A 23,618-nucleotide genomic window follows, 5' to 3' on the forward strand; every position below is an offset into this window, starting at 1 on the left:
CTGTTGGGATTTTTTTGTTTGTTTGTTTTACGAATTACTTTCTCAAACATTAAAAAAATGTTTTTTTTTAAGTAGGCTCCATGTCCAGTATGGAGCCCAGTGCAGCGGTGGAACTCCCAACTGAGATCAGCAGCTGGATCCTTCTCTGACTGAGCCACCCATGTTCCCCCAAACATAAGGATTTTTAATTGTTCACTGTTGTGGGTCTATAATTTTAACTTCTGTTTTCATTGCAGTTATTTTCCGGAAGCCAGTTTTGCATTTATTCTTTTATTACTTTATTGTTCTCCTCTGCACATGAAAGAAGTTTGATAAAATACAAAGTTGACTGTTCCAACCGACACCATATGTATAAACCGTTTTTCTGTAGGAACATGCTGGAGATGCACCTGGTAGTGGAATGGAAACCAACTTTGCTTCTCTATGTCTTTCTGTGTTGGAGCTTTACGTAAGAACCTTCAAGGATGACATGTTAATAGTCACTACTGACACCAACAGGCATGGCTCTGTGCTGGTCATCAGACGGTCTCTCCCTCTGTAAATCATTACAGTGCCTGCCACAGTGCACGGTACGAGGTTAGTCTTTTGTAAGTATTTGTTGAATGAAGAAGTATACCATGGCCAACATAGTGACAATTTGAATCTTTCACAGTTTCTAGTGTCTTTTGAAGGTCAGTTATTACTTTATGAGGTTAAAGTATCACTCCTGAAAGTGTATTTGTACTTAGAGTGAGAGAACAGATGATGGTTCTCAGTGAGCAGGATTAAATTAAGTGGCTTGGAATGCTCCCTTAAAATAATGTAGGATAGCAGGAGCCCTTTGGTGTTGAAGCCTTCACTGGTCAGGTGGTTTAATAAAGCATTGGTGTGATTTCTGGATAAAACCTTTTTTGTCTGTTTAAATTTCCATATATATTATCCGTAAATACAAGGTAATAATTTTATTGTATTTGGATATTTGATTTATTTTTAAAAATTAAGGATAAATGGGTACCTGGGTGGCTCAATGGGTTAAAGCCTCTGCCTTCTGCTCAGGCCATGATCCCAGGGTCCAGGGATCGAGCCCCACATTGGGCTCTCTGCTCCGCAGGGAGCCTGGTCCCCCCCCCCCCCCCGCAACTGCCTACTTGTGAGCTCTCTGTGTCAAATAAAAAAAAAAAAAAAACCCATAAAAGTAATCTTAAAATAATTAAGGGTAGAGAAGGACTTAGTAAATAGTTTTTAAAAAATAAGGAAATAATTTCATGTTTTTTTTTTAAATTTGACACGGAGATAGAGAGCACGAGTAGGCAGAGCAGCAGGCAGAGGGAAAGGGAAAAGCAGCTCTCCACTGAGCAGGGAGCCCAACGGGGAGCTCGATCCCAGGACTCTGGGATCATGACCTGAGCTGAAGGCAGATGTTTAACGACTGAGCCACCAAGGTGCCCCTAATTTCATGTTTTTAAATTAAAGGATATGTTAAATGTTTGCACATTTGCAATTTTCACAATACCTGTGGAGCAAGAACTCCGTTATCTGGGGTTCTTTTGTTCTTCACCTCAACTCTCTCAGACACAGGGGAGACTAAGAACGGGGAGTTTCGAGAGATTGCGCAGTGTGCACAGCAGGGAACCAGGAGCTGGGTGGTTGGAGGTGGTGCTAACCCAGTGTGTCCCTGTAGTTCCTGAACATGCCAGTGGGATGCGGGAAGCACTGTCCTTAAATCTGCGGAGGACACATTTCACAGGGACATTTCTCAGGGAGTTGATGGCAGAAGGAAGAGTATAATTTGTCAGAAGAATGGCTTTTATGAAGCAGAAGGTTGCATACACGTGGCAGATAGTTAAACTTTTGGCATTGTGGTGCAGAGGTGTGGCAGGAGGAATTGCAAAGGAGGGGCCTTCAGTCCCATATTGTGCCTGGATTGTTGAAATGTGGAGAGCTTGTGATGGGTTAGCACATCAGGAACTTCTTTTGAAGATGCTTTTTCATTTTCGGGGATGTTCCAGAAAGGATCTGGAAGGCAACAGCAAATAATCGTTGTTGCAGGGTTTTTTGTTTGTTTTTAGGCGAAGAGAAACACAAATCTTTTTGAAATTGTTGTTTTTTTAAAGATTTTATTTATTTATTTGTAAGACAGAGAGAGAGAGAGTGAGAGCGAGCACAGGCAGACAGAGTGGAATGCAGAGTCAGAGAGAGAAGCAGGCTCCCTGCGGAGCAAGGAGCCCGATGTAGGACTCGATCCCAGCACACTGGGACCATGACCCGAGCCGAAGGCAGCTGCTTAACCAACTGAGCCACCCAGGCGTCCCTGAAATTGTTGTTCTTGAGCCTGTTCTGGGCAAGTGGAGTTAAGGTTGTGAGGTGTCATTGTCTCATATCTTCTTTGGACTGTTGGGCCCTGGGCTGAGGCAGCAGGTCCTCTGTGGTGTCTGTGTGCAACTCAGTGCTGCGCTCAGGCGCTGCGTCTTACAGCTCAGTCATTTTGCATAAAGAGTAATTGCATCAGTAGTGAAAGTTTCTACTGTGCTCCTTGTGCTTTTTAAGAAATTAGTCTTTTTTTTTTTTAATATTTTATTTATTTACTTGACAGAGGTCACAAGTAGGCAGAGAGGCAGGCAGAGAGAGAGGAGGAAGCAGGCTCCCCACAGAGCAGAGAGCCTGATGCGGGGCTCGATCCCAGGACCCTGGAATCTGAGCCACCCAGGCACCCCAGAAATTAGTCTTTAAAAAGATGTATTAGAGGGGCGCCTGGGTGGCTCAGTCTATAAGTGTCTGCCTTTGGCTCAGATCATGATCCCAGGGTTCTGGGCAGGAAGCCTGCTTTTTCCTCTCACACTCCCTCTGCTTGTGCTCTCGCTTTCTCTCTCTCTGTCAAATAAATAAAATCTTGGGAAAAAAAAAAGACATATTTGAATAAATGTAAAAGCATTTAGATAATGCCTGGCTTGTAGCAGTAACTAGAATTTCACTGGCTTTTTCCATCCTTAAAATTACAAATACAAACTTCCTTGTTCCGGTTCCAGTGTAGACCCAACCAAATACTCCAGGAGGTCAGGGTCCATATCTGTTCATGATGAAACAACACAGACCTATACAGTGTTAGTGTGGTTACTGCATGTAAGTGGAAGTCTTTCAGAAGTATGTTTTTAAGATTCATGTTATTATGGATTCAGCTTCTGTATTTGTATCAGAATGCTTTTTCTCAAAAATGTAAGTAATGATGAAAAAGTTAAAAGGAATGTGGGGGAACAGTGTTTAAAGAAATAGATACCAAGTATGTAAAAAAAAAATAGTTTTAAAACAGTGATTTTGATGTTAACAAAAATGGTTTCTGCTTAAAATGCTTATAAAATGACTAGAATATTGTCTTCAGTATTGTTAGATCAAATTTTACTTCACATATTGAGTTTCATACTTTGTTGATTATAGTGCCTTTTTGTTGTATGTTGCATGAGATGCTCCTTCCGGTAAGCAAACAGTCTCCTGCTGCCACTGTGTGTGGGAGCCCGTGCTGCGCTGTTACGCTCCCAGTACAGCAGCTCCCTGGTGAGGAGAGCCAGGGGTGCACAGGTCTCTGTACAGCAGTCTTTAAATGTCTGTATTCTCTGATCTGATTGTTGACTCCTGAGACTGTGTCCCAAGAATATAATTTGTAAGATATAGACAAAGATGTTTGACCAAAGATATTTTTAAACATGATTAGATAAAGTTTATCGAGGCTCGAAACAAAGGAATGGTTAAGTAATTTTGGTAGATGTGTGTCATGAAGTATTCTCTGCCTATTAAAATGGCATTTAGAGAGTTTTTAATGACAGAAGAGAATGCTCATGACTCCTGAAAAGAATATCCTCAAATTACGTAAGGTATATATGGGGAAAGGTTGGGAGGACATTTATGGAGATATTATGGCTTATCTCTGTACACTAGGTCTGTAAATAATTATTTATAGTTCCCTGATATATATATTTTTAATAATGAACAAAATTTTTTTTGTTGTTGTTATCTGAAGAAAAATAAATACCACTTTTCAAGCAGAAATACCCTAGGTCGTATCTCTGATTCGGCAAGGTGGCTCTGGTGAAGGGAGAGAGGGCTGGATGGGGAGGGACTGCATGTCAGAGATGGATGCAGGAGGACGGTGTTTAAGGCAGGGGTTGATGGAGGGATAGCCGGTAGGATGAGCGGCTTTGGGATTCAAGATAGTCATCAAAGAATGATTTGGGGTGTAGATCTTGGCAAACAGGTGCAGTTGGGGTGAAAATAGACTTTGGTGTGATGTTGGTTTGAGATCCTAGAAGAAACATGCAGATTTCTGCTTACCAGTTTGGCAGGCTGATCGAGATGCTTGTCTAGATCCAAAGTATGGCATGAGGCGGCTGCCACTGGCAGATGAATGAGGTACGAGGAAAGTACACAGCAGAGAAGGTCCAGTGGCCCATTCAAGGCCACAGAGCTCATTCTAATTTAAATGAGGTCTGTGAACTTTCTAGGTTGTGCATTTAACTACTGCTTTGTATTTTTCAAATTTTACTGAAAGGAGTGAAATATTACTTAGTTTATAAAAACGAGTATATAAAGCAACAGTATACTATGATTTAGAGATTTCCTTACGTGATCAAAAACATGGTGAGCAGATTAGTAAACCATTCGGACTAATGCATTCACGTGTTATTCATTTTCTGACTCTGCCAACTAAATACTGCAAATATTTTAAATTGATGATTTATAATTTTATCAATTTCTACTCTTTATTTCTCCCCATTGTTAAAAGATGATTATATTGGCACTTGTGGCTGTTGTTTCTCCTCCAGTGCTCTTTTAAAACATTTTAGACATTTAAGATACCAATTGAAACAAATTAGTCCCAGTCTGGGTTGACAGAATTAATGCTGGGAATCTGGGTGCCTCGATATATCCAGGTGGTTAAGGCGAACTGTAGTGAAAACAGTGTGTTAGAATTCTCCTAGAATGGTGTGCTGGTTGTGATGTGTTTCATATACCGACTGGCTGTGGAGAGAGTGACCGTGTCAGCTGGGTGTCGCAAGTCAGACTGTCTCAACGACAAATGGGCTCGAGAGGTCAGGGATCACTTAAATGATTCAGTGTAGAAAACATGGATTTACTAAACTCCATCTTTTGAGCAGTGGCTGTATTTTGTTTTTTGTCTGCTGATTTGAAAACACAAATCATTTAAATGAAATCTTACTTCATTTTTCAGGATTTCAATCACGTATTATTTGAGTTCCTCAAATTCTCTCTAATAAGTAGTAATGAAGAGACTATTTAGCTTGCATGCCTCTGGGTCAAGAGTCCACTAGTCAGAAATTTTTCCCTGTTCTTGCTCCCAGTTTGTGATGGAGTCATTACTGGGATTCTTTACTCATGAATTCCTGACATATAGAAATAGTATCTATTCAACAGAATTTTTTATATTTGCAAACCAAACCTCATTATTTACTGCATATTTGGGGGAAAGAAAGGACTAGGAAATATACTCTTCAATTCAGAGAATTTCTGTCATTGCACTGAAGTTCCGAAGCCATGTGAAGCGAGGAAATCAGAGTATTATAGGTGTGATGATTTAGAAAGTAGCATGTATTCGCCTTTTCAGGTGTGGTTTTTCGCTCAGCATGCATTATTTAAGGTCTGTCTGAGTAGGCACTTGTGTGAGGTGGTAGGGCAGCAAGGCCTAGCTCTTGTCCTTGGTTGTCTGCCGTAGCATCAGACCCGGTAAAGAACGCTGGACCACCCAGCGCTGGAAAGCTGGAGGGGAACCTGGGTGGAGGAGCTAACTGACCTTCATCAAGGGAGAATCCACTGGGTGATATGTAAATGCTCTTCCGTATCACAGAAAAAGCAGTAAGAGGAGGGTGGGAAAAAATTCCCTTGTCATTGTACATGGCTGTGGCCTGGGTTCAGTTTCTCCAGGAAAGACTTCTCCAGACTCCTGCCCAGGAGGAGAAGGTGCAGCTGGGCTTGTGTTGTGGAAGCAGCGTGGAGAAGGAGTCCGAGAGTCTCACTGTTCATTGTCCAAATGTCGCTTATCTCAATACCTTACCGCGTCCTCCGTGCCTCCAGTCTCCAAAACATCTCGTCTTGGCCTCTGGGACAGTTGTAATCTGGCCACTCTGAGGGGAGAGGGTGTGTGGGGAGGGAGCCCGGGCTTCATCCAGCGGCCCCTCCCCTGCCGTGCCGCAGCCCCCCCATCCCCCACCCCGCCGTACCCTGCCGTGGTGCCGTGGTGCCGAGTCCGGCTCCCCGGGTCAGTGTCTGTTTATGCAGTGACTTTCCCTTGTAGCTGCTTGTGTTCTTCCTGCTGCTTATCTTCTCCATTCGCTTTGTTTTCAAAAAACATCAAATGTCTTGTTTTTCAGTTTCTACTTTTTATTATCTTTGTTCTTGTGGGCTTTCTTGGTTTTTTATTATTGGAAAGACAGAAGAAAAATGTATGCTAATCAGTCATGTTTAAATTAGACATTCTTGAGCTGTGGTTTTCTGAGGTGGAACGCCTACATGAGGATATAATTATTTATATTTTAATGGAATTAACCCAGAGTTGCTTTTACTTGAAGTGGGTGATTAGGATAGTAAATTTTAAGAGATATGCATTCATTAAAGGGGAGATCCATTTCCTGAAGTCGTTTAGAGGATTAGAAATTTTTATTTCTGTCAGCCTTTCTTTGCTTTTGTCTGTTCCTACCTGTTTGCCTATGCAGTCGACCCTTGAATGACAGGGGTTTGGACTGAAATGGTTCACTTGCACAGATATTTTTTTATATACAGTACAGTACTATAAATGTACTTTCCCTACAGTTTTATTAATATTTCTGTCTCAGTTTTTTAATTGTAAGAATGCAATATGTAACATATATAACATATAAAATGTGTGTTAACTGTTTATAAGGAAGGCACTTGGTGAACAGTAGATAAATGTTTGGGTAATCAGAAATTATATGCAGATTTTTGACTGGATGGAGGTTGGTGGTGGTGCTGTCACTCACATTGTTCAGGGGTCAACTGTGTTTGAATCATAAGCACACTTGAGTGCATTACTGGTAGACATCTGGTAGAGGTGGCGGTGCCTTCTAACCGTGGGTGTGTACCGGTCTCCTAGTGACTGAGTCCAGGATACATTCCAGACCCACTGAGTCACAGTCTCCTGGGCCTAGGCTTTGGTTTTTTGGAAAAGCTTCCCTGTGATTTTGGTGTATAGTCTGCTTTAGGAACTATTGTGTTACAGCTTCTAAGATAAAAGTAGATTAAATACTGCATGGCATTTATATCTTACCAGAAATAAAGTCCACATTCTTCATTCAAAGGTGTCAAAATCTAGTCCGAACCTTTCTTTATAGAATTTCTGCCAATATTTTCCTGTGGGTCTGTTATGTGTCAGCAAAACTGAACAAGCCCCTTCCTGCCGCCATACCTGTGTTCACTCTGCAGTTCCCTGCCCTGAAGGTCTTTTCCCTTGCTACCACTTGTCCCTCCTCACAGGTGAGCCTCAACTGTGACTCCTTTCTCTAAGCATTCCTCGGGACTTACCTGGCCCAAGAGAGTATCATTGCCTTTCCGTGTATTTTGTTCTTGTCATTGTTGCCCCTGGACCGTATAACAGTGTGGGAAACTGTAACTTGAATATGTTGGGAGTTTATGGAAATAGTCTTTTCAAACCAGTGTGTGGCTTGTTTTAGTTTATTATTTAACCTGTCTGATATACCTGTATATTATACCTGTCCATTATAATCTGTTAGAGTCCTAGTTCTGTGAATGAAGATACATATTTTACTCATTTTAGCAAGAAAATAGAGTTCAGTAAATATTTCTTGAATACATAAATGCGGTATCTTCTCAGTACTTGGGAAATCAAGCAGAACTTGGAACTATGAGGTAGAATCACAAAATTTATGACACAGGGAAGGGGAGAGAATGTCCCAGTCTGTGCGTTCTGTTTGCCGTGAGTTGGTGAGCTGCTCAGACGGGTGTCTGGTATACCTGTATATTACATAGGTGGAGGGCTCTAGTCCCCGCCCCGTCAGCGCTGTGAGTTGGATGTTCATCAGGACAGTCTTCAGTTATTCGATAAACTCGCACTGAAATGGGACTTTGTTGTCTGTGAACGCGAGAGTCATTTGTAGTATCTGCTGTCGTGGGTGCTGGTCTTAGTACCACTGTATGTGTTGAATTTCTGTTCCACCTTAGGTAAGACTCTTCCTGTGTTTAACGCCGAAGCTTTGGTTTTCTCTCCCGTTAAGAGGCAGCGTGTCCTCTCGCGCGGAGCGAAGGTCGGGACTGAGTGCCGGGTGTGTTATGTCAGTAACTGAGGGGTCTGCACTATTCTGTACTTGGTAGTGACGAGCACTGTGCTTACTGTTGATTGTCTTCTTATTGCTGAGTAGTTATTCCCACACTGTTTAGCCACAGTTTATCTTTCCTGCCATCATCCTTTGGACAGCATGAAACTGGCACATTATTTGTCTGAAGATTTAATACTTGGCACTTATTTCCAAAGTGCACGTGATCCTGATTTTTCTTGTTTAAAAGGTCGTTTAGAAAGTAATACAGAAAATGAGAGCAAAAGACTTGGTGTGTAATGTTGATGGTGGTGACATGTGCACGCAGTGGAGGGCATCAGAGTCTGGGGCAGGGGCGGGAGGCTGTGGTTCTGCCCGAACACGCAGGTTCCTGGGCCTCATCTCCGTCCTGGTGAGTCACACTCTGAATGCTGTAAGTGGCTGTCAGTAGCAGAGAGGACTCCTTCTGGTGCGTGTGCTCACGTGTATTTTGTCTTTAGCCAGTTACACAACCGAGAATTCAGATACTGGCTCCTGACACTTCAGTGATCTCACACAGCTGTTTGACAAATTGCATTCTTCCTTTTGAGAGCTCTGGTGACAGTGTGGTTGTCATTCTCTGCAGGAAATCTGGCTGTTTTCCCCCTTTTTTTCTCTCTTTGCTTTTGGGGTTCTTTAATTTTTCTCTATTGTGGTTCCTTTTTATCTGGCATACTTTGTGCTTTCTGAATCTGAGAAGTTATTATTATTATTATTATTATTATTATATCAGTTCTGGAGAATCCTCTGCTGTTATTTCTTCTAGTAGTGACTCTTCTCAGTTTTCTTCCTTTTTTTGGATTCAGGTATTAGTTTAGATCTCACTCTACTGCATGTCTTAACCTTTCTTTCAGATTTTCAGTATCTTTTTTTTTTTTTAAGATTTATTTATTTGATAGAGAGAGCAAGAGACACAAGCAGGCAGAGCAGCAGAGGGAGAGTGAGAAGGAGGCTCCCCACTGAGCAGGGAGCCTGATGCAGGGCTCGATCCCAGGACCCTGGGATCATGACCTGAGCCGAAGGCAGTTGCATAACCAACTGAGCCACCCAGGTGCCCCCATATTTTCAGTCTCTTTATCTGTGATCTTTGCTGGGTGATTTCTTCAGATCCGTTTCAGTCTACTTGTGGTCTAATCCGCTCAACAAATTTTAAGTCTTATTTTTTTCTGCTCATGCTTTATTTCCTGTATTTCTATCGACATTGTGGACACCCTCCTTATTTTATATTCTGTATTCCACAATACTAGTATCTTAAATCTGTTTTTGTTGATTATTTCTTTTGGCTTGCTCACAGGGTGTTGTTTCCTTGTTTCAGTGATGATTTGAAAAACAAAACAAAACAAAACAAAAACCTGTTACATTACATTTCCACAGTCTTAGTCACTGAGAAACCCAGGAGCCCGGACTGAGGGTACACTTCTCCCAAGAGGATTTGTTTTTGCTTCTTCTGGGAGCCCTGGAATGGCAGTGACCCAGAAGCATTCTAAATTTCTTGGCTTGGGAGGTTTCCAGGACAGGGCAGGTATGATGATAAACTCCGATGCTGACTCCGCATGCGGGGACTCGTGAGACCATGGATTCCTAAGGAGGACTTCCCCAACCTTTTTCACACCAACCTGAAAAAGTTCAAGACATGGTATCCCAAGTCCACCTCACTGGCCAATCCTGGGTGCTTGCTTCATTTCTTCTGGTCTTACCTCTTCCGAGAACCTGTCCTTACATATCAGTTCACGTAGTTGGAATCCTAACCTACTCCCACTTTATTCTGGAGCCTCTCCTGCTGGGATTGGATTTGGTGCTTGCAGAATCTCTCATTTCCTTGGAAAATGTTTTTCTGATGGCTTCTTCAGGTAACCACCAGTCTCTGAGAATGGCCACTCCTACAAGAATAATATGCATGTGCTTTAACATCTTCAAAGAACAATATACACAATTCCTACAGTGAGGTTGGTAGTAGGGCTAATTGAAAGAACTGCCTTCAGAAATAAAGCTGTTTATTTAAAATTTAACAATATGGATGAATGAAACTAAAGTTCCAGAGAGACAGAATGTATTAGAGAAGACCAGTAAATCTTCAGGTGATCAAAATTCTGTGCCAGCAATTGTGAATTTTTTCCCCTCTGGGAGATACCGTTTTTAATACGAGAACAGTTTTGATGTGTAAAGCCCATTATGTGGAAGTCTAGCTCACAAGCTCTTATCTTTGTACTTGTCAAAAAAGACTCAGTTAGAATAAGTCATGTTTTTTTGTTTTTGTTTTTCAGATTTTATTTATTTATTTGAGAGAGAGTGCACTAGTGGTGGAGAGGGAGAAGCCGGCTGCCATTGAGGAGGAAGCCGGATGCAGGGTTTGATCCCAGGACGCTGGGATCATGACCTGAGCTGAAGGCAGACGCTTAACTGACTGAGCCACCCAGGCACCCAAGTCATGTGTTAATGGAGAAGATTTATTAAGCAATTTGTTTACTCATTAAGTTTTAAAAATTCATGTTAGACATCATTCTCTTCAAAGATGATTATAACAACAATACAGTCCCCTTTTTTGTCTTATAGAAATACGTGATCATTAACAACAGAGATCCTGGTGAAACATTGCTAAATCTCTTAACTAATCATGACTATGAGGTCGCATGGGTGTAGAAGCAAGGGGTTAAACAGAGGTGGGACTGATGCCAGCCTTTGCATTACGACAGTCACAGGTGAACAGAGGGCCAGAGGCCCAGTAGCAGTGTTGGGGGTGATGTGTCAGCATATCCCTCTTAGCCACATCTGGAGCCCTGCAGAGACAGACAGGTTCACAGTCACCACACATCAGTGAGGAGGGAGGGCAGGATTCACCTTGATACCCTGCCTGCCACTACATGCACAGTCACCATCCCGGCCCATTTATGCATCATCTCTCTGTTTTCACCACACTCTGACTTTCTTTCCAGGCCCTGAGAGCTTGTCGCTGGCTTGAGTTCTTGTGGATTTGTAAGTGATAGAACTAGTAGTCAAGCCTGACCACAGCCTTTCTATCAGAAAGCTGCATGGCAGTTGGACTTTGACCTTTAGCTGAACCTCTGGTTCTGTGTTCGAGATCTGTAGTAAGTTCTCCTTAGCGGAACTGCAGGGAATGGGTGTCATAGGTGTGAACTACTTTCCTAGCATCTTGTTTCTCTTTCCTTATTTTCCTTTCCCGTCTGTATAAGTTAAGTGGGCGTGCATGCGGTACCAAATTGGAAAAGTATGGAAGGCGCATGAGGAATTTTGGGAATGTTCATTCCTTTCCGTGGCCACCAGTCGCTGAGTTCCTCTCCCTGCATCGAGCCGTCACTGCCGTCACTGCCGTCACTGCCGGATTCTTGTTGCTCCATCCAGAGATAGCAACACAAGGCACACGCTTCTTGTCTCTGCAGAGCCTGAGGTCCGTGCCGCATAAAAGACCTCCTTAGCATCTTGTGTTTATCAGGGCACGTCCTGTCTGTACACAGAGCACTGCCTCATTATTTCTGTGTAACACCTTTCTCGAGAGAGAATTCACCTACTCTAAATGTACCCATTTCAGACGTACAATTTCAAGGTTTTAAAGTATACTTAGAGTTTTGCAACCATCACCAACCACTTAATTTCAGAACATTTCCATCACCCTGAAAAGGAACTCTTACACGTGAATTGTCATCCCATTTCCTCCCATCTCCGTAAGCAGCTGTTGATCTTCTGTCCGTTCTGGGAACTGTGTAGGAATGGAGTCATTCACTGTGATCCCTAGTGACCAGCTTCTCTGATCGACCATAATGCTTTCAGACATTATGGTTATAGCCTCTGAAAGTACTTTATTCCTTTTGATTGTTTTGTTGCTGGTAACAGGCATTTGGGTGGTTGTTCCTTTTGGCTGTTATGAGTAGTGATGCACTGACGATTTATATACAAGATGTTGTTTTGATGTAAGTTTAGTTTCTCTTCATTGTTACATACCTGGTAGCGGAATTGCTGGGTCATATGGTAACTCTCTTCCAACATTTTGAGAAAGTGCCTCCAGTTTTTCAAATGTCTTCAAAATGGCTGCACCATTTTCCTTTCTCCTTAGCAGTGTATGAGGGTTCTGATATCAGCACATCCTTGCCATCACATGCTATTATCTATCTGTTATGTGTCAGCAAAGCTGAGCAAGCCCTTTCCTGCCGCCATACCTGTGTTCACTCATGCAGTTTCCTGCCCTGAAAGTCTTTTTCCCTTGCTACATGTTGCTCCTTATAGGAGAGCCTCAACAGTGACTCCTTTCTCTAAGCATTCCTCGGGACTCACCTGGCTCAAGAGAACATCGTTGCCTTTCCGTGTATTTTGTTCTTGTAAGGTCCAGGGGCAACAATGACAACAGTATAACAACACACACAGCACTTGATTGTTACTGATTTGAGATTATTATCCTGGTAGTTGTGAAGTGGTATCTCATTATGGTTTTGATTTTCATTTTTTTGATGGATGATGAGCACGTTTTCTAGGAGATTTATATAGTGTTAGATCTCAACATCTAGGTCTTTGATCTGTTATGAGTTATTTTTTAGTGTGTATGAGGTGAATTAGGAGTCTGTACTTTCCATGTGGATATTCAGTTTTCCCATCACTTTGTTGGCACTGCCCTTGTTGAAAAGACTACTCTTCCTGAAAAATCCGTTGACTATATGCTAAGGGTTTATTTCTGTACTCTCAGTTCCCCTCGACTCGCTCTGTGTGTCCAGCCTTTTGTCCATACCACACTGTCTTGATTACTGTGCCTTTGTAGTGAGTTTTGAAATCAAGAAGTATGAGTCTTCCAATTTTTGCTCTTTTTCAAGATTGTTTTGGCTATTCTGGGCCCTTGCATTTCCATATGAATTTTAGGAATGACTTGTCAATTTCTGCGAATAGGCCAGCTATTATTTTGCTACGGATTGAATTGAATGTGTAGATCATTTGGGGGCATATTGTCATCTTAACAGTATTAAATCTCCAGTTCATGAATCAAGCATGCCTTTCTGTTTATTTAGGTCTTCTTTAAATTCTTTCAATAATGTTTTTTAGTTTTTACTGTATGAGTTTTATATATTTTTTAAAAGATTTTATTTATTTATTTGACACAGATCACAAGTAGGCAGAGAGGCAGGCAGAGAGAGAGGGGGCTGAGCAGAGAGCCTGATGGGGGCTCGATCCCAGGACCCGGAGATCATGAGATCCTAACCTGAGCCACCCAGGTGCCCCAAGTTTTGGCATTATTTTGTTAAATTTATTCCTAAGTACTTTATTCTGTTAGATGCCATTGTGGATGGACTTTTCTTAATCTCATTCATCTCATTCTTTCTGGCAGAGTTGTGTAGTATATGTCTGCCATAATCCTCTCTTGCTACACATTTGGATTCTGATATATTGCTGTTTGCAGACCTTGTCACTGTGAGTGTATCAGTAAGATGAATTCTAGGAAGGAGGTGTGCTGAGCTAAAGGGTATTCAGATATTGGAATCATCTGTCCAATTTAAATTGAATATACACTCTCTGTTTATAGTTTTATAGCTTATTTTTCAAACTTCTAGTAGTGAGCTACATAGAAAAATGTTTCATACTCTTTTAGTTGATCTTATTTATTTATTAAAAATAATGACATGCTGGAAGAAGTCCATGCTTTTAGAATATCGCCTATAGCAGTGTTGTCCAATAGAGCTTCCTATGGTGATGGGAATGTTGTGGGTCTCCACTGCCTAGTACCGTAGCCGCCCGCTGTGTGTGGCTGCTGAGTGCTTCTGAGGCTAGAGTGATTAAGAACTGAATTTTAAATTTTACTCTGTTTTAATTAAATTGGCTAGTGCCTATTGAATTGTATAATTACAGTTGCTTTCAGATTTAAAGGTTTTGGACATTTGCAGAAGACTTGTCCAAAGTGGTACGGTGTTGCATTATTTCCTGAGTAACACAAGGCAGCTGTGAGTGGTTGTAGTAAGATTCGTCAACATACAGGTCTCAGCAAACAGTCCTTCTTTTGTAGCCATGGAGCCTATGCCCCTTTGACTTGATCGCCTACAAACAGTATTTCAGTGGAAACACATATGGGTCCTACCTAGGTTTGCTGGCTCTTTTTCCTTTTTTTAGTGCATATCTCATCCTAATGTAAAAGGTAGGCTTACATGAGGTTTTTATACATGCATATTCTTTAAAATCTGCACATAAAATATATGATCTATATTGGTGATTATAGTATGGTCATTGTTACGGATTTTAAGCTGGTGCCTTCATAACCTTGTACTCTGGCTCCGAACTAGGCTGTGCCCTGGGCCATTTCACTCATTATTTCTCCTTGGCATTCTCACGTACTTTGGAAAAGCCTGTAGCTACCATAAGCTGCTTGCTTATGACCTCTACTTCTATTTATAGCCCCAATTTTTATTTTTTAGCTATAGATTCTATATACCAAGCAAGCCACTATATTCCTATACTGCTGGGTGTCCCAAATGCCTCTCAAACTGAGATGAACTAAAAGAGAAGGAAATTTTCTCTGGAAGCCCTTCCTCTTCCTCCTGGCTCTGTTTGCTATCCTAATTAATGGTAATGCTATCTCACTACCAGAAATCGAGGAGGCAAAGACCCACCTCCACCAACTGAATTACCAAGTTCTGAATTCATGGCTTTATCCTCTCTTCCCTGGGCTCCTCACCAGTTTCCTTGCTTCTGGCTTTTATCCTTTCTACCCATTCCACATACCAGTTCCGTATGTTCTTGGCAGAAAACAAATCTCTTACATTTCAGTGGCTCCTGCTTGCTGTAAGGATAGAGCCCAGACTGCTTAGAACGGTGCTGTGGGTCATTCCTCCATGAGCTGATGACAGCAGAACCTCTTGCCTGTCTCTGGCCTTGGCACTCCAAAGGCTCTTTTAGGCCTTTTTGCTTCTGGTCACCTTGTGTCCAGGACTGGGGCCTCCATCTGTCTGTTGCCCCGACCCTTCACGCCTTGTTCTAGTCAGTCCCAGCATGTAGGTGTTTCTGCCATCTCCCCCTCCCTGACGATAACTGGGAAGCACTGCTTGTGTTCATGTATCCCTGTTGACCTGCATTTCTCTCCTTGCTAGACTGCGTCCCTCAGTGCTGGGCTCCTGGGAAGCTTTTGCTGGGTTATGGTAGATACTCTTCTGACTGTGTGTGGGATCGGTGGATGTTTTCTTACACCCCTCTTAACTCTGGCGTACATTTTTTCTGTTAGTCTTTTTCAACTTCAGTAGTAATATTTCTCCCAGGTCCCACTAATGTTTTATAAAATATTCACAGTACCGGTGGCTTAAGAAGTGTGTAGCCCTGTCATATATCTGTTGTTAGGTGATCAAACAGTTAACTCCTTTCTTGTCTAAAATGTTAAGTGGGGAGGCAGATCTGTTTACTTTGTCACCAACTTTTAGTTGGCTGTGTTCCATATTCTAGAAAACAATGTAGTCTTGGAAAATAAGGTCTAAATGTTCTAGCTTTGAATTATGATTATTTCTGTTAGAATTTGGGGCATACGTTTTTGGTTTTTGTTTTTTTGTTTGTTTGTTTGTTTGTTTAACCTGCCTATGCCCAAAGAAGAATTGGCTTCCATTCTTGAATATCCAGCTTCTTAATTCCTCTGGCCATTTTAATTACCTAAAAAAAATCTGGACCTCAGTTGAGGCCAAAATCTGATAAATTAACATGAACTGCTCAATTACTTACTGAGAACTTACTTGGCCAGCTGTATTCATTTTCTATTGCTGTGTAACAAATTACCACACACTTAGCAGCTTAAAACAATACCCATTTATTAGCTCATCATTCTGTAGGTCAGAAATTAGGGCTGCACAGCCTGACTGGATTCTCATGACTGGAGATCAAGCTGTTGGCCAAGACTGCGGTTCTCTGTTGGGGCTCAGAGCACTCTTCCAAGATGACTGGTCACTGGCAGAACTCATTTCCTTGCATTGAAGTCCTTGTTAGTCCTAGCCGTTGGCTTGGGCACTGTGCTCACTCCCAGAGGTCGCTGGAAATTCCTTGCTCTGTGGCCCTGATGGGCAGTTCACAGCATGGTTGTTTGCTTTCTCCTCTGCCAGCTGCAGCACTCTCTGACTCTCTGACTTCTGTGACCAGCCAGAGAAAACCCTCTCCTTTTAAAAGGCTCATGTAATTAGGTCAAGCCCACCCCAGCATAGCTGCCCTGTTGCCGAGTAGCATAATATCGTGGTAAGAGTGGTATCTTGTTCACAAGATCTACCCACATTCAGAGGAACAGGGAATTCTGTAAGGGTGAGGGTCACTGGGGCTCAGTTTTAGAAGTTGGTCTACCACAACAGACACTTACCATTAATGTTTGATTTTCCCAAAGTTCGGAAGTTTTTTCATTAGGGAAGAACACATGAACTCATTACGGGTTTTTTTTTTTTCTCCTTAGCTGTGAGGCTTTACCCCAGTGTTACAGGAAGGCTTTTTGGATAAGCTATTTTGAGAGAAAGTATATATTGATTAGTTCTGTCCTTAAGCAGAAATGGCAGATTGCTTATTCCTCTGGCTGACAATTTGCCATCAAGAATGGGGAGTTGGAGGGAGGGAGGGAGTTTTAGATTAGGTGATGGACATAGGGGGAAAGAAAACAAAATTTGGCTTTATGTGAATGTTCTAGAAGTTCATTTTGAACTTCTTTTTTAAAGTATATTTTGGCTAAAGATGAAACGAATGAATTAATTTCTTAAACTAGTGTTAGTTGCCATTTACATTGATAATAAAGGAAAGGCCGTTTTTCTGCCAAAAGTGAAGTTTATTTGTCCTTTTCTCTGCTCAGAAGAAATAGCAGCTGGAAGGAAGTCGGGACTCCGGTTGCCATGACAGTGTGGGGCCGATGATGCATGCCTTTAGCTAGGGTTCGAGTTTCCTCCCTGGTGTGGTAGAGCCAATGTACCTGAAAAATACAATAGGCAGTAGATAAGCATGGTAAAATCATCTCAGTATTATAATATTTAAGGAAAACCGCTTGTTCTTTAAATGGCATTTTTTGCTCATCCTATTTGGAGTAGTGAGAATATTTAGGTGTCCTTTGTAGGGAAAAATGAATATGTAATCCTTTGTGAAAAATAAAATGGCAAGTTGGAATTTCGTTTCTAAATTTTTTAATTCTAGTTGCTGAGGGTGGTACCTTGTTTATGTTATATGAGAACATGTTCTTTAAATTAATTTACAGAACTGCATACTTCTTTCTGCTGTAATGTGGCTGGGGCAGTTGTGAAGGAGACCATGTGTACAGATTTTCTAAATCTAAATGTAGGTATCTCTAATTTTTCTTGTAGGCCTATCCTTTCTAAAGTGGACATTATAAGATACTGGTGTGTGTGTGTGTATGTGTGTGTGGCATGTGCATTTTTTTCCTTTAAAAAAACCCAGCTTTTTGAAATTGCTCGGTACATGTGAACAGTTAATCCCATTCCCGTTCCTTTTCTCTTTTCTCTGCCGCCAGCCCTCAGCAACCACTGATTGACTCTGTTCTCTGTACATTTGCCTCATCTGGACATGTTCATGTCAAATAGAATCCTACACCGTAGTCTTTGGTGCCTGGTATTTTTCACTTAGCATAATGTTTTCAGGGGTCACCCATGTGGTAGCATATGTCAGTACTGCATTTCCTTTTCTTTTCTTTTTTTTTTTTTTTTTTTAAGATTTTTATATATTTATTTGACAGAGAGAGATCACAAGTAGGCAGAGAGGCAGGCAGAGTGGGGGATGGGGCGGGGAGCAAGCTCCCTGCTGAGCAGAGACCCCCGACTGGGGGCTCAATCCCAGGACCCTGGGATCATGACCTGAGCCAAAGGCGGAGGCTTTAACCCACTGAGCCACCCAGGCGCCCCTGCATTTCTTTTTATTGCTTAATAATATCACATTTTATTTATTCATTTATCAGTCAGTGCACATTTTTTGTCTATTATGAATAATGCTGCTATGAATATTTTCACACAAGACTACGTGGGGACATATGTTTTCATTTCTTTTGGGTATGTACCTGGAAGTGGAATTGTTGGGTTTTATGAGAAGTCTGAAGTCAACCTTCTTGGGAGCTGCCCAGCTGCAGAGCAGCTGGGCCGTGTAACAGTCGTGCTGCAAATTCAGGGTTCTAATTTCTTTAGGCTCCCCAATACTTGTTATTGTGTGTTGTGTTGTGTTTTGTTTGTTTTTAAATTATACCCATCCTAATGGGTGTGAAGTGGTATCTCATTGTGATTTTGATTTTTCATTTCCCAGACAGCTAGTGATGTTGAGCACCTTTCATGTGATTATTGGTCACTTACAGGTCATCTTTGGAAACTATCTCTTCTAATCTTTTTCCTTTTTTAAGTTGGGTTTGCCTTTTTATTGTCAAGTTGTAAGAGTTCTTTTTATTTTTGTTTTTAACATTTATTTACTTATTTTTTAAAAAGATTTTATTTATTTTTTTGACACAGAGAGAGAGAGAGAGAAAGATCACAAGTAGGCAGAGAGGCAGGCAGAGAGAGAAGGGGAAGCAGGCTCCCCACCGAGAAGAGATCCCGATGTGGGGCTTGATTCCGGGATCATGACCTGAGCCGAAGGCAGAGACTTTAACCACTAAGCCACCCAGGTGCCCCCTATTTTTAACAATTTTTAAAGATGTATTTATTTGAGAGAGAGCACATGTGTGTACACACACATATGAGCTCAGGAGGAGGGGGAGAGGGAAGCACCCGATCCCATGACACTGAGATTATGACCTAAGCTAAAACCAAAAGTTGTTGGCTCAAGCAAGTGTGCCACCCACCTGCCCCAAGTTCTTTTTCTTTTATTTTGTTTATTTTTACTTTTTAAAGATTTTATTCATTTACTTGACAGAGAGAGCACAAGCAGGGGGAGTGGTAAGCAGAGGGAGAGAGAGAAGCAGTCTCCTCGCTGAACAAGGAGCCCGATACGGGGCTCAATCCCAGGACCCTGGGATCATGACCCGAGCTGAAGGCAGATGCTCAACCGACTGAGCCACTCAGGTGCCCTCGAGTTCTTTTTATATTCTAGACATATAATACCCTTATCTTGTATGATTTGCAGGTATGTTCATCCTTTCTGTAGACTGGTTTTACTTTTTTGATTGCCCTTTGAAACACAAAAGTTCTGAATTTTAATCAAGTCCACTTTATCTTTTTTCTTTTATTGCATATGCTTTTAGTGTCATATTTAAGAAATGTTGCGTAGCTCTAGAGTAATGAAGGCAGTCAGGCTTCTGCCTTTGGTTCCGGTCATGATCTCAGGATCCTGGGATCAAGCCTCCCATAGCCTTACATCGGGCTCCTTGCTCAGCGGGAAGTCTGCTTCTCCCTCTCCCTCTGCCCCTTCCCCTGCTTGTGTTCCCTCTCTCTCTGTCTCTCTGTGAAATAAATAAATAAAATCTCTTTAAAAAAAGTCTTTGATCCATTTCAAATTAATATTTATGTTTGTGTGAGGTAAAGTTACAGCTTTTTTTTCCCCCCATTTCATACAGATGACCAATTTTCCCATTACCATTTTTTTTGGAAGGAGCATTCTTTCACCATTTAATTGTGTGGGCCTCCTTGGCGAAAATATTTATGAGTTCCCTGCATGGCTTCTTAAGTGCTTCTAGTAATTCTTATATGAAATAACTTCTTGATGGTTTTCAACAGGACTGATGAAAAGATATTTTTTTAAATCTGTTGATAAATTTCATGAGTATATATTTGGTGATAGAAACAGCTGCTGTAGAAGCCATGAGAAACCATGTGAAGAAGCCAGCCTTAAAGATGGTGTGGCCTGGTCCACACAGCTGCCCTACAGCAGATTTACCAGGGCTTCTCCTGTGTGGAAGCAGTAACTAGGATGGATGGGATGAAAAAGAGAATGATTGGGACTATAACATTGTTCTGAGCCTTCCTATGCTGAGTTGAGTGATTTAATAGTTAGTGATAATTGATGTGAGGCAGGTTACTAGGAGAAGCCTTTTTTTTTTTCTAAAAAGATTTTATTTATTTGTCAGAGAGAGTGAGCACAGGCACAGGCAGAGGCAGAGGGAGAAGCAGGCTCCCTGCTGAGCAAGGAGCCCTCGATCCCTGGACTGCTGGGATCATGACTTGAGCCAAAGGTAGCCGCTTAACCAACTGAGCCACCCAGGCGTTCCTGGGAGAAGCCTTAAAAAAAAAAAAATCACAGGGCACCTGGGTGGCTCAGTCAGTTAAGCGCCTGCCTTCACTTGGGTCAAAATCCTAGTGTCCTGGAATCAAGTCCCACATCAGGCTCCCTGCTCCTCGGGGAATCTGTTTCTCCCTCTGCTGCTCCTCCTACTCATTCTCTCTCTTCCAAATAAATAAATAAAATCTTAAAAAAGAAAAGAAAAGAAGGGAAAAGAAAAATCCAGTTATTGGGTGTCCAGGAATCTCTCCTGTGGGGTTGGTGATCTGAAGGGTCTAGCGTAGTGCTGGTCTCATTTGTAGTTCAAACTGTTCTAGTAGTCACATTAAAAAAAAGCAAAAAGGATCAGGTGAATTTAATTTTAATAATATATTTCATTATATCCCAAACATTATTGTTTTAACAATGTAATAAATAATAATAATAATAATTAATAAGATATTTTACATTTTTTGTATGAAATCTTGGAAATCCAACGTGTAGTTTTACACGTACCTTGATTTGGATTAGTCACATTTCAAGTACCTGCATGTGGCCAGTGGCTGCTGATTTAGGCAGCATAGCCCTAGATCCTTCGGTATGATAGCTGGTTGGAATGTTACATCAGCATTTTTCAGCTTTCTTTATACTTCAAGGCACCCCGACTCATCCCTTTAACCTGATAGAACTGACTGGCTTTGGGTGAGATTTCTGCCTGCCTGTTGATGTGGTCCTCACTGGAGGGGTGGGAGGTGCCTATTCATTGAGACCAGAGGGTCCGAGAATTTTGTTAAGCAATGTGGGCATCTCACCAGATGGGTGAAGAATAAGAAACTCATTGTGATGAAGGTATTTGAACCTCTCAAAGGAGAGAAAATGAGCCCATGCAAATTAGAATTTCTTTTCTCTTAACACAGATACAATCTATTCCACAGAGATGAAGCTAAAACCAGAAAATATTGTGAGAGCAGTGGATCCCTAATGGGCATGGCTTTGTCCCCAGGGGTGTTATCCACGGCTGGACCCAGTTTTGATGGTCGCACCTGGGGGTGGGGGATAGGATGTTACTGACGTCAGCGGCTTGAGGCCAGGGATGCTGATAACATCCTGCCGGGGACAAAACAGCCCCTGCTACCCGGCCCAAATGTAAGAAATCGTAAAACAAGATCCTCCAGTTCTGTTCTTTTCATTTCTGTTCCCTAGTTTCTATAGGGAATAGAACGCATTTTCTTTTGAATTTGGAGAATCTCCTCGTTTATTCATATAAAATTTCTAAGGAAGAAATAGCTAACTTTCAAAGTGTTTCTGACTGAGCAGACTTGTCAGCTGGGTAGATTCTGCTCACGGCCCTGAAGAATGAATGGGTCGCATGAGACCATTCATCTTGCTAACCTTCTCTTCCCTCCGGAGAAGCCGTGGGATGGGTGCAGTCCTCCCCTGCCTCCCCCTCCTCGGACCTCTTTTCTGTCCAGTACATTCCACTTGCAGTAAGAGCACATATGTTAACAAGAGAAGGAGCATCTGCAAGGCTGCCAGAAAGATGATCACACTTGCATAAGGTCTGTTGGATGTATTTTTGGACGTATTCTGGCAGTGATGTGGGTGTTTGGTTGTGACTCTTCCCTTCCAGGGCTTCATCATGAGCAGTTGGTTAACTCAGAATATGATCACCACCACGCTCCTAATGTTTGTCACCCAGAGGGCTGTAACTTTGAGTCTTCATAAATTCTAGCAAGTAGAAATCAATACAAGTCATTTTTTTTTTTTTAAATTTATTTGACAGAGATCACAAGTAGGCAGAGAGGCAGGTAGAAAGAGAGAGAGGAGGAAGCAGGCTATCCGCGGAGCGGACAGCCCGATGCGGGGCTCGATCCCAGGACCCTGGGATCATGACCCGAGCCGAAGGCAGAGGCTTTAACCCACTGAGCCACCCAGGCGCCCCTCAATACAAGTCATTTTCAGCTCATAAGCATTCGTTAGTTCTGCCGAAGGTGGTCCTGATTGCCAGCGTTCGCTGGTGACTGCAAATGCTGCCTCTTCCTGGTGACTGCTAGTGTTTCTGCTGCCTTCGACCCTTGGCCCCCCCTTTGTTGCTTGTGACAATGTGAGTGTTGGGGACGAACCACATAAATGAACTGTAGCTAACTTAGGCTTAAGGCAATATAGTAAATGCTATCTTAGATGTGGCAAGAATTTAGAGGTCCAGCTTAGAAGGGGTCACTGGTCAGGGCAGCTCTGCTGGCCCTGCCTCGTACCAGCAGCTGCAGATGAACTTGCGCCCTGTGACTGCTGATCCGAAGGCACCAGGGCTCTCAGGTGACCTCTAGCTGTCTGTGCCCTCACCTGTACCACCAGGAAGAGAGCACATCTGGAAGCTGCCTTCCACTGTGCAGAGAGTAGTGATGTCTTGAAGGGTGTTTTTAGAAGGGGAGCCATGAATACTGGGCAGGCCAAAGCCGAGCACTGGTCTCCCACATTAGGGCTTGTGGGATTCCCCTGGCTCCCAGACTAGAGACCCCCTGCTCACCTACTGAAACTCTCTCTGGGAAACGCAGATACCTTCTGCAGGGTATCCGCACATCCCCATTTCCTACCCACGCAGCTCTGGTCAGCTCAGGGAGGGCAGTGGTGGTTCCATTGCTGGGGCAGCTTGTCTTAGTTGAAGGGAGAGATGTGGTTCTATGCCTGTGTTGTGACCTTAGGTTCAAGTTTCAGAAGGACATGGTTAGAAATAGCAGTTACATTTTATAGTAAGTGAAAGCTTGATTTTGTAGGATTGCATTATGAATGCATTATTTATTTAAGCAAATATATTCAGTATGCTCTTGAGTTTTTAGATTCCTGAAAGAAGGTTTATATATGTAATCTCTCAAGCTTAAAAATGTTTTTTCTTTACAGGTTTTCTTAACTTTTGTAAAAGAGCATAATTAATCATGATTGAGCCTTTATATGATAATTAGAAATGACCACTTTGCAAACCTTGCAAACCTGGCATTAATATATGGACAGTATCTATGTTTGACAATGGGTATTTTCTTTGTTTAATTTCCAGTTTGGGGACAGTGTTCTTGATAAGCAAGGTTGATCAATAACTGTGAATTCTGTGATGAAAATGACTGTACATCAGCTACAGTGTGTATTAATTAGCTTTTAGAAGCATCCAGGAAACCTAACCATATTCTT

General features: G+C 42.1%; 1 protein-coding gene across 11 annotated transcripts in view; it reads left to right on the plus strand.

The window, feature by feature from the left end:
* SRPK2 (SRSF protein kinase 2) overlaps positions 1–23,618 on the plus strand; it is a 250,181-nt gene that overhangs the window by 146,464 nt on the left and 80,099 nt on the right. The gene's annotated exons all lie outside the window — the stretch shown is intronic.

Source organism: Mustela putorius, unplaced genomic scaffold (assembly GCF_011764305.1).
Source record: "Mustela putorius furo isolate JIRA1106 unplaced genomic scaffold, ASM1176430v1.1 tig00003845_pilon_pilon_pilon, whole genome shotgun sequence".
Taxonomy (NCBI): Eukaryota; Metazoa; Chordata; class Mammalia; order Carnivora; family Mustelidae; genus Mustela; species Mustela putorius.